This window comes from Crinia signifera, chromosome 6 (genome assembly GCF_055691185.1).
Source record: "Crinia signifera chromosome 6, ASM5569118v1, whole genome shotgun sequence".
In the NCBI taxonomy this organism is placed as follows: Eukaryota; Metazoa; Chordata; class Amphibia; order Anura; family Myobatrachidae; genus Crinia; species Crinia signifera.
In genome coordinates, this window is record NC_139222.1 from 218,031,398 (window position 1) to 218,047,684 (window position 16,287).

The window sequence follows — 16,287 nt, forward strand, 5'->3', positions numbered from 1 at the left end:
TGTCCTGTCTGCCTGTCTGTTCCAAGTGACTGTCTGGCTGTCAGGTTCCGCCGGATTCCGAGTGAGCAGCTTGTGATGTCATAGAGGGCAGATTGTGATGTCACACAAAGGGTCCTGCCACATGAATGCCTGTCCATCTGACTGTCTACTACTGCTGCTGAATGGGCTCAAAACAGGAAAGCCGTCATTGCACCTGATTGTGCAAGATTCCTCCTTCTCCTCTGCAGCAGCTAGCTGATTGATTTACTCAGCAGCAGTTCGTCAGGGACACAGGCATGCAGCAGCAAAGAGCGAGGAGACAGCTGGCTGCTGCTGCTTGCCTGTTGGTCGTCTGCCTAGTGGGTGTGTGTCTGTTGACGCGACGTCAACAGACGGGGCGGAGCACATGCAAATTTGGCCTCCTACCCAGCTGAGGCACCCTGCCCGCCCGCCGACGACCTAATCACAAAATCAGTTGGATGGCTACTCGTCCTCCGGTCCCTGTCCAGCACTTCAAGTCCTATTCACACCTGCCGTACAGCCAGGTATCTTTCAGACTGCAACGACATAGAAGTGATGTGTGTGTGTTAGATGTGTCCGTGGTGCTGATCTCTTCTGCACCAGTGTTGGTGGCCGAATTCCGGTTCGCGCGCTTTGCTGGGACCCCATTCGGGTTATCGCTTCTCGGCCTTTTGGCTAAGATCAAGTGTAGTATCTGTTCTTATCAGTTTAATATCTGATACGCCCCCTATCTGGGGGCCATATATTAAATGGATTTTTAGAACAGGGAGATGGAAGAAGAGCTTGCTCTGTCCACTCCACGCATTGACCTGGTATTGCAGTACTTCCAGGACCGGTGCACCTTCCTAATCTGTTATCCAAAAAAAGACTATTTCCATTCCTGGCACTTAATTTGGAGTATCAATTGTTTGTGCACCTTTGTACTAACTTTGTATTTAGAAATGCATGCATTTGCTGCTTCAAGGTTTAACCCTTGTGCATAAATACTTTGAAATCCTGCCTCCAGTGTATCATTTTGTGACTATTTCTTGACTCCTTGAATTGTACTTTCTGGAATCGAGGCAGTTAAATATTTTTACGTGACACTACACTTGATATCAGCATATGCGGCCTAGCCAAAAGACCGGAAGCCTGCCTAAATTAAATGACTTATCAATCGCTGCGACCTCCCAAAAAATAGGCAAACACTATGTGACTTACCTACGATCTTTCCACGGAAACATCAACTGGATCACAGCAATGGCATTTTTGGACCCCCCTCCCTCTCCATTTGAAATGGCTTGGTTTTTTTTTTGCTTTTTCTTTCTTGATCTCTTATATTTTTTTTCTTTTCTTTTTGCGCTCTCTTTTCTCTCTCTTTTGTTTTGGGAAATTTTTTTCCTCTTTCCTCTCTTTTGTTTTGGGAATTTTTTTTCCTCTTCCATTTTTTTTTGCCGAGCCCAACAATTGATGATCATTGAGAGGGGGATTTAGAAAAAGTATCACTTACCTTCTTCGGACCATCATTTGGGTGGTAACTGCCAATAAAAGAAAACATTGGCCCACCCAGCTCACCTACACATGACTGTCCTGTCTGCCTGTCTGTTCCAAGTGACTGTCTGGCTGTCAGGTTCCGCCGGATTCCGAGTGAGCAGCTTGTGATGTCATAGAGGGCAGATTGTGATGTCACACAAAGGGTCCTGCCACATGAATGCCTGTCCATCTGACTGTCTACTACTGCTGCTGAATGGGCTCAAAACAGGAAAGCCGTCATTGCACCTGATTGTGCAAGATTCCTCCTTCTCCTCTGCAGCAGCTAGCTGATTGATTTACTCAGCAGCAGTTCGTCAGGGACACAGGCATGCAGCAGCAAAGAGCGAGGAGACAGCTGGCTGCTGCTGCTTGCTTGTTGGTCGTCTGCCTAGTGGGTGTGTGTCTGTTGACGCGACGTCAACAGACGGGGCGGAGCACATGCAAATTTGGCCTCCTACCCAGCTGAGGCACCCTGCCCGCCCGCCGACGACCTAATCACAAAATCAGTTGGATGGCTACTCGTCCTCCGGTCCCTGTCCAGCACTTCAAGTCCTATTCACACCTGCCGTACAGCCAGGTATCTTTCAGACTGCAACGACATAGAAGTGATGTGTGTGTGTTAGATGTGTCCGTGGTGCTGATCTCTTCTGCACCAGTGTTGGTGGCCGAATTCCGGTTCGCGCGCTTTGCTGGGACCCCATTCGGGTTATCGCTTCTCGGCCTTTTGGCTAAGATCAAGTGTAGTATCTGTTCTTATCAGTTTAATATCTGATACGCCCCCTATCTGGGGGCCATATATTAAATGGATTTTTAGAACAGGGAGATGGAAGAAGAGCTTGCTCTGTCCACTCCACGCATTGACCTGGTATTGCAGTACTTCCAGGACCGGTGCACCTTCCTAATCTGTTATCCAAAAAAAGACTATTTCCATTCCTGGCACTTAATTTGGAGTATCAATTGTTTGTGCACCTTTGTACTAACTTTGTATTTAGAAATGCATGCATTTGCTGCTTCAAGGTTTAACCCTTGTGCATAAATACTTTGAAATCCTGCCTCCAGTGTATCATTTTGTGACTATTTCTTGACTCCTTGAATTGTACTTTCTGGAATCGAGGCAGTTAAATATTTTTACGTGACACTACACTTGATATCAGCATATGCGGCCTAGCCAAAAGACCGGAAGCCTGCCTAAATTAAATGACTTATCAATCGCTGCGACCTCCCAAAAAATAGGCAAACACTATGTGACTTACCTACGATCTTTCCACGGAAACATCAACTGGATCACAGCAATGGCATTTTTGGACCCCCCTCCCTCTCCATTTGAAATGGCTTGGTTTTTTTTTTGCTTTTTCTTTCTTGATCTCTTATATTTTTTTTCTTTTCTTTTTGCGCTCTCTTTTCTCTCTCTTTTGTTTTGGGAAATTTTTTTCCTCTTTCCTCTCTTTTGTTTTGGGAATTTTTTTTCCTCTTCCATTTTTTTTTGCCGAGCCCAACAATTGATGATCATTGAGAGGGGGATTTAGAAAAAGTATCACTTACCTTCTTCGGACCATCATTTGGGTGGTAACTGCCAATAAAAGAAAACATTGGCCCACCCAGCTCACCTACACATGACTGTCCTGTCTGCCTGTCTGTTCCAAGTGACTGTCTGGCTGTCAGGTTCCGCCGGATTCCGAGTGAGCAGCTTGTGATGTCATAGAGGGCAGATTGTGATGTCACACAAAGGGTCCTGCCACATGAATGCCTGTCCATCTGACTGTCTACTACTGCTGCTGAATGGGCTCAAAACAGGAAAGCCGTCATTGCACCTGATTGTGCAAGATTCCTCCTTCTCCTCTGCAGCAGCTAGCTGATTGATTTACTCAGCAGCAGTTCGTCAGGGACACAGGCATGCAGCAGCAAAGAGCGAGGAGACAGCTGGCTGCTGCTGCTTGCCTGTTGGTCGTCTGCCTAGTGGGTGTGTGTCTGTTGACGCGACGTCAACAGACGGGGCGGAGCACATGCAAATTTGGCCTCCTACCCAGCTGAGGCACCCTGCCCGCCCGCCGACGACCTAATCACAAAATCAGTTGGATGGCTACTCGTCCTCCGGTCCCTGTCCAGCACTTCAAGTCCTATTCACACCTGCCGTACAGCCAGGTATCTTTCAGACTGCAACGACATAGAAGTGATGTGTGTGTGTTAGATGTGTCCGTGGTGCTGATCTCTTCTGCACCAGTGTTGGTGGCCGAATTCCGGTTCGCGCGCTTTGCTGGGACCCCATTCGGGTTATCGCTTCTCGGCCTTTTGGCTAAGATCAAGTGTAGTATCTGTTCTTATCAGTTTAATATCTGATACGCCCCCTATCTGGGGGCCATATACAGAGGCGTAGCTAGGGTGGAGCCGGCGGAGCACCAGCTCCGGGCGCCGACATGTTACCTGGCGCCGGAGCTCTGCCGCCGGCTCCCCCGCCCTGCTCGCCCGTTCCCCGCTGTGCCCGGTATTCATCTGCGCGGCGAGTCAGCTGCTGAGCCGCACTCCCTGCTCTGTCTTCCTCCTCCCTGCTGCTGCGGCTGCCTGAGGTAGAGATACAGCTGCTGGCAGGCAGGGGGAGCACCTCTCAGGCTTACTGTATGTTGAAAGTGAAACTACAGCCTTAGAGGGGAGAGAGACAGAGGAGCACAACAGCAGCGCCGTGGACGGGCTTTCTGAAGTGAGTGGGGGCAGGGGCAGCCAGCACTGGTCTGGCACTGTATACCTGGGCATAATTATTGATCCATACACTGGCAGGTGTGGGGGAGGTGGGCGGGTCAGGGTGGGGGCGGCGGGCATGGGGTGTCTCTGGCTGTTTGTGACAGCTATGTTTGCATTAGGGCAGAAAGACTGACAACTGTGTGTGAGGATCTGGGGAATACATTTCACTGCCTGTCTGCCTAGGCTGTGCTGGAGGGGATCTGTGAATATATGTGACACATGCCTGCCTATGGGGGTGTGGGTGTGTAGGGGGGGGGGGGGTGTGACTGTTTGTTACTGCTACTGTATGTCTGCATTAGACTCACTGTTACAAGTCAGATCCCCTTCTAGCTCAACCCCCCAAAAGCAGACGTGTCACATATTCAGACCCCCAACCCCCCTCGCTATAGGCAGACATATCAGACATATTTAGATTCTGAATATGTCTAATATGTCTGCCTATGGGGGGGTGGGGTGGTGGTGGCTGTAATGCGCAATTTGATGTGCGGCATCCAGAGGCGTAGCTAGGGCACCCCCTTTTCGCCATGCAGGTGGGGGGGGGGGGGGGCGACGAAACATGCTCTTGCTCCAGGCACCGTGGAACCTAGCTACATCACTGGCCATATATTAAATGGATTTTTAGAACAGGGAGATGGAAGAAGAGCTTGCTCTGTCCACTCCACGCATTGACCTGGTATTGCAGTACTTCCAGGACCGGTGCACCTTCCTAATCTGTTATCCAAAAAAAGACTATTTCCATTCCTGGCACTTAATTTGGAGTATCAATTGTTTGTGCACCTTTGTACTAACTTTGTATTTAGAAATGCATGCATTTGCTGCTTCAAGGTTTAACCCTTGTGCATAAATACTTTGAAATCCTGCCTCCAGTGTATCATTTTGTGACTATTTCTTGACTCCTTGAATTGTACTTTCTGGAATCGAGGCAGTTAAATATTTTTACGTGACACTACACTTGATATCAGCATATGCGGCCTAGCCAAAAGACCGGAAGCCTGCCTAAATTAAATGACTTATCAATCGCTGCGACCTCCCAAAAAATAGGCAAACACTATGTGACTTACCTACGATCTTTCCACGGAAACATCAACTGGATCACAGCAATGGCATTTTTGGACCCCCCCTCCCTCTCCATTTGAAATGGCTTGTTTTTTTTTTTGCTTTTTCTTTCTTGATCTCTTATATTTTTTTTCTTTTCTTTTTGCGCTCTCTTTTCTCTCTCTTTTGTTTTGGGAATTTTTTTTCCTCTTTCCTCTCTTTTGTTTTGGGAATTTTTTTTCCTCTTCCATTTTTTTTTGCCGAGCCCAACAATTGATGATCATTGAGAGGGGGATTTAGAAAAAGTATCACTTACCTTCTTCGGACCATCATTTGGGTGGTAACTGCCAATAAAAGAAAACATTGGCCCACCCAGCTCACCTACACATGACTGTCCTGTCTGCCTGTCTGTTCCAAGTGACTGTCTGGCTGTCAGGTTCCGCCGGATTCCGAGTGAGCAGCTTGTGATGTCATAGAGGGCAGATTGTGATGTCACACAAAGGGTCCTGCCACATGAATGCCTGTCCATCTGACTGTCTACTACTGCTGCTGAATGGGCTCAAAACAGGAAAGCCGTCATTGCACCTGATTGTGCAAGATTCCTCCTTCTCCTCTGCAGCAGCTAGCTGATTGATTTACTCAGCAGCAGTTCGTCAGGGACACAGGCATGCAGCAGCAAAGAGCGAGGAGACAGCTGGCTGCTGCTGCTTGCTTGTTGGTCGTCTGCCTAGTGGGTGTGTGTCTGTTGACGCGACGTCAACAGACGGGGCGGAGCACATGCAAATTTGGCCTCCTACCCAGCTGAGGCACCCTGCCCGCCCGCCGACGACCTAATCACAAAATCAGTTGGATGGCTACTCGTCCTCCGGTCCCTGTCCAGCACTTCAAGTCCTATTCACACCTGCCGTACAGCCAGGTATCTTTCAGACTGCAACGACATAGAAGTGATGTGTGTGTGTTAGATGTGTCCGTGGTGCTGATCTCTTCTGCACCAGTGTTGGTGGCCGAATTCCGGTTCGCGCGCTTTGCTGGGACCCCATTCGGGTTATCGCTTCTCGGCCTTTTGGCTAAGATCAAGTGTAGTATCTGTTCTTATCAGTTTAATATCTGATACGCCCCCTATCTGGGGGCCATATATTAAATGGATTTTTAGAACAGGGAGATGGAAGAAGAGCTTGCTCTGTCCACTCCACGCATTGACCTGGTATTGCAGTACTTCCAGGACCGGTGCACCTTCCTAATCTGTTATCCAAAAAAAGACTATTTCCATTCCTGGCACTTAATTTGGAGTATCAATTGTTTGTGCACCTTTGTACTAACTTTGTATTTAGAAATGCATGCATTTGCTGCTTCAAGGTTTAACCCTTGTGCATAAATACTTTGAAATCCTGCCTCCAGTGTATCATTTTGTGACTATTTCTTGACTCCTTGAATTGTACTTTCTGGAATCGAGGCAGTTAAATATTTTTACGTGACACTACACTTGATATCAGCATATGCGGCCTAGCCAAAAGACCGGAAGCCTGCCTAAATTAAATGACTTATCAATCGCTGCGACCTCCCAAAAAATAGGCAAAAACTATGTGACTTACCTACGATCTTTCCACGGAAACATCAACTGGATCACAGCAATGGCATTTTTGGACCCCCCTCCCTCTCCATTTGAAATGGCTTGGTTTTTTTTTTGCTTTTTCTTTCTTGATCTCTTATATTTTTTTTCTTTTCTTTTTGCGCTCTCTTTTCTCTCTCTTTTGTTTTGGGAAATTTTTTTCCTCTTTCCTCTCTTTTGTTTTGGGAATTTTTTTTCCTCTTCCATTTTTTTTTGCCGAGCCCAACAATTGATGATCATTGAGAGGGGGATTTAGAAAAAGTATCACTTACCTTCTTCGGACCATCATTTGGGTGGTAACTGCCAATAAAAGAAAACATTGGCCCACCCAGCTCACCTACACATGACTGTCCTGTCTGCCTGTCTGTTCCAAGTGACTGTCTGGCTGTCAGGTTCCGCCGGATTCCAAGTGAGCAGCTTGTGATGTCATAGAGGGCAGATTGTGATGTCACACAAAGGGTCCTGCCACATGAATGCCTGTCCATCTGACTGTCTACTACTGCTGCTGAATGGGCTCAAAACAGGAAAGCCGTCATTGCACCTGATTGTGCAAGATTCCTCCTTCTCCTCTGCAGCAGCTAGCTGATTGATTTACTCAGCAGCAGTTCGTCAGGGACACAGGCATGCAGCAGCAAAGAGCGAGGAGACAGCTGGCTGCTGCTGCTTGCCTGTTGGTCGTCTGCCTAGTGGGTGTGTGTCTGTTGACGCGACGTCAACAGACGGGGCGGAGCACATGCAAATTTGGCCTCCTACCCAGCTGAGGCACCCTGCCCGCCCGCCGACGACCTAATCACAAAATCAGTTGGATGGCTACTCGTCCTCCGGTCCCTGTCCAGCACTTCAAGTCCTATTCACACCTGCCGTACAGCCAGGTATCTTTCAGACTGCAACGACATAGAAGTGATGTGTGTGTGTTAGATGTGTCCGTGGTGCTGATCTCTTCTGCACCAGTGTTGGTGGCCGAATTCCGGTTCGCGCGCTTTGCTGGGACCCCATTCGGGTTATCGCTTCTCGGCCTTTTGGCTAAGATCAAGTGTAGTATCTGTTCTTATCAGTTTAATATCTGATACGCCCCCTATCTGGGGGCCATATATTAAATGGATTTTTAGAACAGGGAGATGGAAGAAGAGCTTGCTCTGTCCACTCCACGCATTGACCTGGTATTGCAGTACTTCCAGGACCGGTGCACCTTCCTAATCTGTTATCCAAAAAAAGACTATTTCCATTCCTGGCACTTAATTTGGAGTATCAATTGTTTGTGCACCTTTGTACTAACTTTGTATTTAGAAATGCATGCATTTGCTGCTTCAAGGTTTAACCCTTGTGCATAAATACTTTGAAATCCTGCCTCCAGTGTATCATTTTGTGACTATTTCTTGACTCCTTGAATTGTACTTTCTGGAATCGAGGCAGTTAAATATTTTTACGTGACACTACACTTGATATCAGCATATGCGGCCTAGCCAAAAGACCGGAAGCCTGCCTAAATTAAATGACTTATCAATCGCTGCGACCTCCCAAAAAATAGGCAAACACTATGTGACTTACCTACGATCTTTCCACGGAAACATCAACTGGATCACAGCAATGGCATTTTTGGACCCCCCTCCTTCTCCATTTGAAATGGCTTGGTTTTTTTTTTGCTTTTTCTTTCTTGATCTCTTATATTTTTTTTCTTTTCTTTTTGCGCTCTCTTTTCTCTCTCATTTGTTTTGGGAATTTTTTTTCCTCTTTCCTCTCTTTTGTTTTGGGAATTTTTTTTCCTCTTCCATTTTTTTTTGCCGAGCCCAACAATTGATGATCATTGAGAGGGGGATTTAGAAAAAGTATCACTTACCTTCTTCGGACCATCATTTGGGTGGTAACTGCCAATAAAAGAAAACATTGGCCCACCCAGCTCACCTACACATGACTGTCCTGTCTGCCTGTCTGTTCCAAGTGACTGTCTGGCTGTCAGGTTCCGCCGGATTCCGAGTGAGCAGCTTGTGATGTCATAGAGGGCAGATTGTGATGTCACACAAAGGGTCCTGCCACATGAATGCCTGTCCATCTGACTGTCTACTACTGCTGCTGAATGGGCTCAAAACAGGAAAGCCGTCATTGCACCTGATTGTGCAAGATTCCTCCTTCTCCTCTGCAGCAGCTAGCTGATTGATTTACTCAGCAGCAGTTCGTCAGGGACACAGGCATGCAGCAGCAAAGAGCGAGGAGACAGCTGGCTGCTGCTGCTTGCCTGTTGGTCGTCTGCCTAGTGGGTGTGTGTCTGTTGACGCGACGTCAACAGACGGGGCAGAGCACATGCAAATTTGGCCTCCTACCCAGCTGAGGCACCCTGCCCGCCCGCCGACGACCTAATCACAAAATCAGTTGGATGGCTACTCGTCCTCCGGTCCCTGTCCAGCACTTCAAGTCCTATTCACACCTGCCGTACAGCCAGGTATCTTTCAGACTGCAACGACATAGAAGTGATGTGTGTGTGTTAGATGTGTCCGTGGTGCTGATCTCTTCTGCACCATTGTTGGTGGCCGAATTCCGGTTCGCGCGCTTTGCTGGGACCCCATTCGGGTTATCGCTTCTCGGCCTTTTGGCTAAGATCAAGTGTAGTATCTGTTCTTATCAGTTTAATATCTGATACGCCCCCTATCTGGGGGCCATATATTAAATGGATTTTTAGAACAGGGAGATGGAAGAAGAGCTTGCTCTGTCCACTCCACGCATTGACCTGGTATTGCAGTACTTCCAGGACCGGTGCACCTTCCTAATCTGTTATCCAAAAAAAGACTATTTCCATTCCTGGCACTTAATTTGGAGTATCAATTGTTTGTGCACCTTTGTACTAACTTTGTATTTAGAAATGCATGCATTTGCTGCTTCAAGGTTTAACCCTTGTGCATAAATACTTTGAAATCCTGCCTCCAGTGTATCATTTTGTGACTATTTCTTGACTCCTTGAATTGTACTTTCTGGAATCGAGGCAGTTAAATATTTTTACGTGATACTACACTTGATATCAGCATATGCGGCCTAGCCAAAAGACCGGAAGCCTGCCTAAATTAAATGACTTATCAATCGCTGCGACCTCCCAAAAAATAGGCAAACACTATGTGACTTACCTACGATCTTTCCTCGGAAACATCAACTGGATCACAGCAATGGCATTTTTGGACCCCCCTCCCTCTCCATTTGAAATGGCTTGGGTTTTTTTTTGCTTTTTCTTTCTTGATCTCTTATATTTTTTTTCTTTTCTTTTTGCGCTCTCTTTTCTCTCTCTTTTGTTTTGGGAAATTTTTTTCCTCTTTCCTCTCTTTTGTTTTGGGAATTTTTTTTCCTCTTCCATTTTTTTTTGCCGAGCCCAACAATTGATGATCATTGAGAGGGGGATTTAGAAAAAGTATCACTTACCTTCTTCGGACCATCATTTGGGTGGTAACTGCCAATAAAAGAAAACATTGGCCCACCCAGCTCACCTACACATGACTGTCCTGTCTGCCTGTCTGTTCCAAGTGACTGTCTGGCTGTCAGGTTCCGCCGGATTCCGAGTGAGCAGCTTGTGATGTCATAGAGGGCAGATTGTGATGTCACACAAAGGGTCCTGCCACATGAATGCCTGTCCATCTGACTGTCTACTACTGCTGCTGAATGGGCTCAAAACAGGAAAGCCGTCATTGCACCTGATTGTGCAAGATTCCTCCTTCTCCTCTGCAGCAGCTAGCTGATTGATTTACTCAGCAGCAGTTTGTCAGGGACACAGGCATGCAGCAGCAAAGAGCGAGGAGACAGCTGGCTGCTGCTGCTTGCCTGTTGGTCGTCTGCCTAGTGGGTGTGTGTCTGTTGACGCGACGTCAACAGACGGGGCGGAGCACATGCAAATTTGGCCTCCTACCCAGCTGAGGCACCCTGCCCGCCCGCCGACGACCTAATCACAAAATCAGTTGGATGGCTACTCGTCCTCCGGTCCCTGTCCAGCACTTCAAGTCCTATTCACACCTGCCGTACAGCCAGGTATCTTTCAGACTGCAACGACATAGAAGTGATGTGTGTGTGTTAGATGTGTCCGTGGTGCTCATCTCTTCTGCACCAGTGTTGGTGGCCGAATTCCGGTTCGCGCGCTTTGCTGGGACCCCATTCGGGTTATCGCTTCTCGGCCTTTTGGCTAAGATCAAGTGTAGTATCTGTTCTTATCAGTTTAATATCTGATACGCCCCCTATCTGGGGGCCATATATTAAATGGATTTTTAGAACAGGGAGATGGAAGAAGAGCTTGCTCTGTCCACTCCACGCATTGACCTGGTATTGCAGTACTTCCAGGACCGGTGCACCTTCCTAATCTGTTATCCAAAAAAAGACTATTTCCATTCCTGGCACTTAATTTGGAGTATCAATTGTTTGTGCACCTTTGTACTAACTTTGTATTTAGAAATGCATGCATTTGCTGCTTCAAGGTTTAACCCTTGTGCATAAATACTTTGAAATCCTGCCTCCAGTGTATCATTTTGTGACTATTTCTTGACTCCTTGAATTGTACTTTCTGGAATCGAGGCAGTTAAATATTTTTACGTGACACTACACTTGATATCAGCATATGCGGCCTAGCCAAAAGACCGGAAGCCTGCCTAAATTAAATGACTTATCAATCGCTGCGACCTCCCAAAAAATAGGCAAACACTATGTGACTTACCTACGATCTTTCCACGGAAACATCAACTGGTTCACAGCAATGGCATTTTTGGACCCCCCTCCCTCTCCATTTGAAATGGCTTGTTTTTTTTTTTGCTTTTTCTTTCTTGATCTCTTATATATTTTTTCTTTTCTTTTTGCGCTCTCTTTTCTCTCTCTTTTGTTTTGGGAATTTTTTTTCCTCTTTCCTCTCTTTTGTTTTGGGAATTTTTTTTCCTCTTCCATTTTTTTTTGCCGAGCCCAACAATTGATGATCATTGAGAGGGGGATTTAGAAAAAGTATCACTTACCTTCTTCGGACCATCATTTGGGTGGTAACTGCCAATAAAAGAAAACATTGGCCCACCCAGCTCACCTACACATGACTGTCCTGTCTGCCTGTCTGTTCCAAGTGACTGTCTGGCTGTCAGGTTCCGCCGGATTCCGAGTGAGCAGCTTGTGATGTCATAGAGGGCAGATTGTGATGTCACACAAAGGGTCCTGCCACATGAATGCCTGTCCATCTGACTGTCTACTACTGCTGCTGAATGGGCTCAAAACAGGAAAGCCGTCATTGCACCTGATTGTGCAAGATTCCTCCTTCTCCTCTGCAGCAGCTAGCTGATTGATTTACTCAGCAGCAGTTCGTCAGGGACACAGGCATGCAGCAGCAAAGAGCGAGGAGACAGCTGGCTGCTGCTGCTTGCCTGTTGGTCGTCTGCCTAGTGGGTGTGTGTCTGTTGACGCGACGTCAACAGACGGGGCGGAGCACATGCAAATTTGGCCTCCTACCCAGCTGAGGCACCCTGCCCGCCCGCCGACGACCTAATCACAAAATCAGTTGGATGGCTACTCGTCCTCCGGTCCCTGTCCAGCACTTCAAGTCCTATTCACACCTGCCGTACAGCCAGGTATCTTTCAGACTGCAACGACATAGAAGTTTTGTGTGTGTGTTAGATGTGTCCGTGGTGCTGATCTCTTCTGCACCAGTGTTGGTGGCCGAATTCCGGTTCGCGCGCTTTGCTGGGACCCCATTCGGGTTATCGCTTCTCGGCCTTTTGGCTAAGATCAAGTGTAGTATCTGTTCTTATCAGTTTAATATCTGATACGCCCCCTATCTGGGGGCCATATATTAAATGGATTTTTAGAACAGGGAGATGGAAGAAGAGCTTGCTCTGTCCACTCCACGCATTGACCTGGTATTGCAGTACTTCCAGGACCGGTGCACCTTCCTAATCTGTTATCCAAAAAAAGACTATTTCCATTCCTGGCACTTAATTTGGAGTATCAATTGTTTGTGCACCTTTGTACTAACTTTGTATTTAGAAATGCATGCATTTGCTGCTTCAAGGTTTAACCCTTGTGCATAAATACTTTGAAATCCTGCCTCCAGTGTATCATTTTGTGACTATTTCTTGACTCCTTGAATTGTACTTTCTGGAATCGAGGCAGTTAAATATTTTTACGTGACACTACACTTGATATCAGCATATGCGGCCTAGCCAAAAGACCGGAAGCCTGCCTAAATTAAATGACTTATCAATCGCTGCGACCTCCCAAAAAATAGGCAAACACTATGTGACTTACCTACGATCTTTCCACGGAAACATCAACTGGATCACAGCAATGGCATTTTTGGACCCCCCTCCCTCTCCATTTGAAATGGCTTGGTTTTTTTTTTGCTTTTTCTTTCTTGATCTCTTATATTTTTTTTCTTTTCTTTTTGCGCTCTCTTTTCTCTCTCTTTTGTTTTGGGAAATTTTTTTCCTCTTTCCTCTCTTTTGTTTTGGGAATTTTTTTTCCTCTTCCATTTTTTTTTTGCCGAGCCCAACAATTGATGATCATTGAGAGGGGGATTTAGAAAAAGTATCACTTACCTTCTTCGGACCATCATTTGGGTGGTAACTGCCAATAAAAGAAAACATTGGCCCACCCAGCTCACCTACACATGACTGTCCTGTCTGCCTGTCTGTTCCAAGTGACTGTCTGGCTGTCAGGTTCCGCCGGATTCCGAGTGAGCAGCTTGTGATGTCATAGAGGGCAGATTGTGATGTCGCACAAAGGGTCCTGCCACATGAATGCCTGTCCATCTGACTGTCTACTACTGCTGCTGAATGGGCTCAAAACAGGAAAGCCGTCATTGCACCTGATTGTGCAAGATTCCTCCTTCTCCTCTGCAGCAGCTAGCTGATTGATTTACTCAGCAGCAGTTCGTCAGGGACACAGGCATGCAGCAGCAAAGAGCGAGGAGACAGCTGGCTGCTGCTGCTTGCCTGTTGGTCGTCTGCCTAGTGGGTGTGTGTCTGTTGACGCGACGTCAACAGACGGGGCGGAGCACATGCAAATTTGGCCTCCTACCCAGCTGAGGCACCCTGCCCGCCCGCCGACGACCTAATCACAAAATCAGTTGGATGGCTACTCGTCCTCCGGTCCCTGTCCAGCACTTCAAGTCCTATTCACACCTGCCGTACAGCCAGGTATCTTTCAGACTGCAACGACATAGAAGTTTTGTGTGTGTGTTAGATGTGTCCGTGGTGCTGATCTCTTCTGCACCAGTGTTGGTGGCCGAATTCCGGTTCGCGCGCTTTGCTGGGACCCCATTCGGGTTATCGCTTCTCGGCCTTTTGGCTAAGATCAAGTGTAGTATCTGTTCTTATCAGTTTAATATCTGATACGCCCCCTATCTGGGGGCCATATATTAAATGGATTTTTAGAACAGGGAGATGGAAGAAGAGCTTGCTCTGTCCACTCCACGCATTGACCTGGTATTGCAGTACTTCCAGGACCGGTGCACCTTCCTAATCTGTTATCCAAAAAAAGACTATTTCCATTCCTGGCACTTAATTTGGAGTATCAATTGTTTGTGCACCTTTGTACTAACTTTGTATTTAGAAATGCATGCATTTGCTGCTTCAAGGTTTAACCCTTGTGCATAAATACTTTGAAATCCTGCCTCCAGTGTATCATTTTGTGACTATTTCTTGACTCCTTGAATTGTACTTTCTGGAATCGAGGCAGTTAAATATTTTTACGTGACACTACACTTGATATCAGCATATGCGGCCTAGCCAAAAGACCGGAAGCCTGCCTAAATTAAATGACTTATCAATCGCTGCGACCTCCCAAAAAATAGGCAAACACTATGTGACTTACCTACGATCTTTCCACGGAAACATCAACTGGATCACAGCAATGGCATTTTTGGACCCCCCTCCCTCTCCATTTGAAATGGCTTGGTTTTTTTTTTGCTTTTTCTTTCTTGATCTCTTATATTTTTTTTCTTTTCTTTTTGCGCTCTCTTTTCTCTCTCTTTTGTTTTGGGAAATTTTTTTCCTCTTTCCTCTCTTTTGTTTTGGGAATTTTTTTTCCTCTTCCATTTTTTTTTGCCGAGCCCAACAATTGATGATCATTGAGAGGGGGATTTAGAAAAAGTATCACTTACCTTCTTCGGACCATCATTTGGGTGGTAACTGCCAATAAAAGAAAACATTGGCCCACCCAGCTCACCTACACATGACTGTCCTGTCTGCCTGTCTGTTCCAAGTGACTGTCTGGCTGTCAGGTTCCGCCGGATTCCGAGTGAGCAGCTTGTGATGTCATAGAGGGCAGATTGGGTTGTCACACAAAGGGTCCTGCCACATGAATGCCTGTCCATCTGACTGTCTACTACTGCTGCTGAATGGGCTCAAAACAGGAAAGCCGTCATTGCACCTGATTGTGCAAGATTCCTCCTTCTCCTCTGCAGCAGCTAGCTGATTGATTTACTCAGCAGCAGTTCGTCAGGGACACAGGCATGCAGCAGCAAAGAGCGAGGAGACAGCTGGCTGCTGCTGCTTGCCTGTTGGTCGTCTGCCTAGTGGGTGTGTGTCTGTTGACGCGACGTCAACAGACGGGGCGGAGCACATGCAAATTTGGCCTCCTACCCAGCTGAGGCACCCTGCCCGCCCGCCGACGACCTAATCACAAAATCAGTTGGATGGCTACTCGTCCTCCGGTCCCTGTCCAGCACTTCAAGTCCTATTCACACCTGCCGTACAGCCAGGTATCTTTCAGACTGCAACGACATAGAAGTGATGTGTGTGTGTTAGATGTGTCCGTGGTGCTGATCTCTTCTGCACCAGTGTTGGTGGCCGAATTCCGGTTCGCGCGCTTTGCTGGGACCCCATTCGGGTTATCGCTTCTCGGCCTTTTGGCTAAGATCAAGTGTAGTATCTGTTCTTATCAGTTTAATATCTGATACGCCCCCTATCTGGGGGCCATATATTAAATGGATTTTTAGAACAGGGAGATGGAAGAAGAGCTTGCTCTGTCCACTCCACGCATTGACCTGGTATTGCAGTACTTCCAGGACCGGTGCACCTTCCTAATCTGTTATCCAAAAAAAGACTATTTCCATTCCTGGCACTTAATTTGGAGTATCAATTGTTTGTGCACCTTTGTACTAACTTTGTATTTAGAAATGCATGCATTTGCTGCTTCAAGGTTTAACCCTTGTGCATAAATACTTTGAAATCCTGCCTCCAGTGTATCATTTTGTGACTATTTCTTGACTCCTTGAATTGTACTTTCTGGAATCGAGGCAGTTAAATATTTTTACGTGACACTACACTTGATATCAGCATATGCGGCCTAGCCAAAAGACCGGAAGCCTGCCTAAATTAAATGACTTATCAATCGCTGCGACCTCCCAAAAAATAGGCAAACACTATGTGACTTACCTACGATCTTTCCACGGAAAC

General features: G+C 46.8%; 9 non-coding genes and 2 pseudogenes across 9 annotated transcripts; all 11 read left to right on the forward strand.

The window, feature by feature from the left end:
• The first annotated feature begins 655 nt into the window (after positions 1 to 655).
• Positions 656 to 846, forward strand: LOC146012299 (U2 spliceosomal RNA). The gene has a single exon (XR_014445467.1). It is a non-coding gene; the product is annotated as a U2 spliceosomal RNA (small nuclear RNA).
• A 1,374-nt stretch (positions 847 to 2,220) lies between these two features.
• Positions 2,221 to 2,411, forward strand: LOC146012300 (U2 spliceosomal RNA). Its single transcript, XR_014445468.1, has one exon. It is a non-coding gene; the product is annotated as a U2 spliceosomal RNA (small nuclear RNA).
• Positions 2,412 to 3,785: 1,374 nt separating this feature from the next.
• LOC146012685 (U2 spliceosomal RNA) lies at positions 3,786 to 3,914 on the forward strand (annotated as a pseudogene).
• A 925-nt stretch (positions 3,915 to 4,839) lies between these two features.
• LOC146012714 (U2 spliceosomal RNA) lies at positions 4,840 to 4,955 on the forward strand (annotated as a pseudogene).
• Positions 4,956 to 6,330: 1,375 nt separating this feature from the next.
• On the forward strand, positions 6,331 to 6,521 carry LOC146012301 (U2 spliceosomal RNA). The gene has a single exon (XR_014445469.1). It is a non-coding gene; the product is annotated as a U2 spliceosomal RNA (small nuclear RNA).
• A 1,374-nt stretch (positions 6,522 to 7,895) lies between these two features.
• On the forward strand, positions 7,896 to 8,086 carry LOC146012303 (U2 spliceosomal RNA). Its single transcript, XR_014445471.1, has one exon. It is a non-coding gene; the product is annotated as a U2 spliceosomal RNA (small nuclear RNA).
• A 1,374-nt stretch (positions 8,087 to 9,460) lies between these two features.
• Positions 9,461 to 9,651, forward strand: LOC146012304 (U2 spliceosomal RNA). Its single transcript, XR_014445472.1, has one exon. It is a non-coding gene; the product is annotated as a U2 spliceosomal RNA (small nuclear RNA).
• A 1,374-nt stretch (positions 9,652 to 11,025) lies between these two features.
• Positions 11,026 to 11,216, forward strand: LOC146012305 (U2 spliceosomal RNA). Its single transcript, XR_014445473.1, has one exon. It is a non-coding gene; the product is annotated as a U2 spliceosomal RNA (small nuclear RNA).
• Positions 11,217 to 12,590: 1,374 nt separating this feature from the next.
• LOC146012306 (U2 spliceosomal RNA) lies at positions 12,591 to 12,781 on the forward strand. The gene has a single exon (XR_014445474.1). It is a non-coding gene; the product is annotated as a U2 spliceosomal RNA (small nuclear RNA).
• Positions 12,782 to 14,156: 1,375 nt separating this feature from the next.
• Positions 14,157 to 14,347, forward strand: LOC146012307 (U2 spliceosomal RNA). The gene has a single exon (XR_014445475.1). It is a non-coding gene; the product is annotated as a U2 spliceosomal RNA (small nuclear RNA).
• Positions 14,348 to 15,721: 1,374 nt separating this feature from the next.
• LOC146012309 (U2 spliceosomal RNA) lies at positions 15,722 to 15,912 on the forward strand. The gene has a single exon (XR_014445477.1). It is a non-coding gene; the product is annotated as a U2 spliceosomal RNA (small nuclear RNA).
• Positions 15,913 to 16,287: the final 375 nt, after the last annotated feature.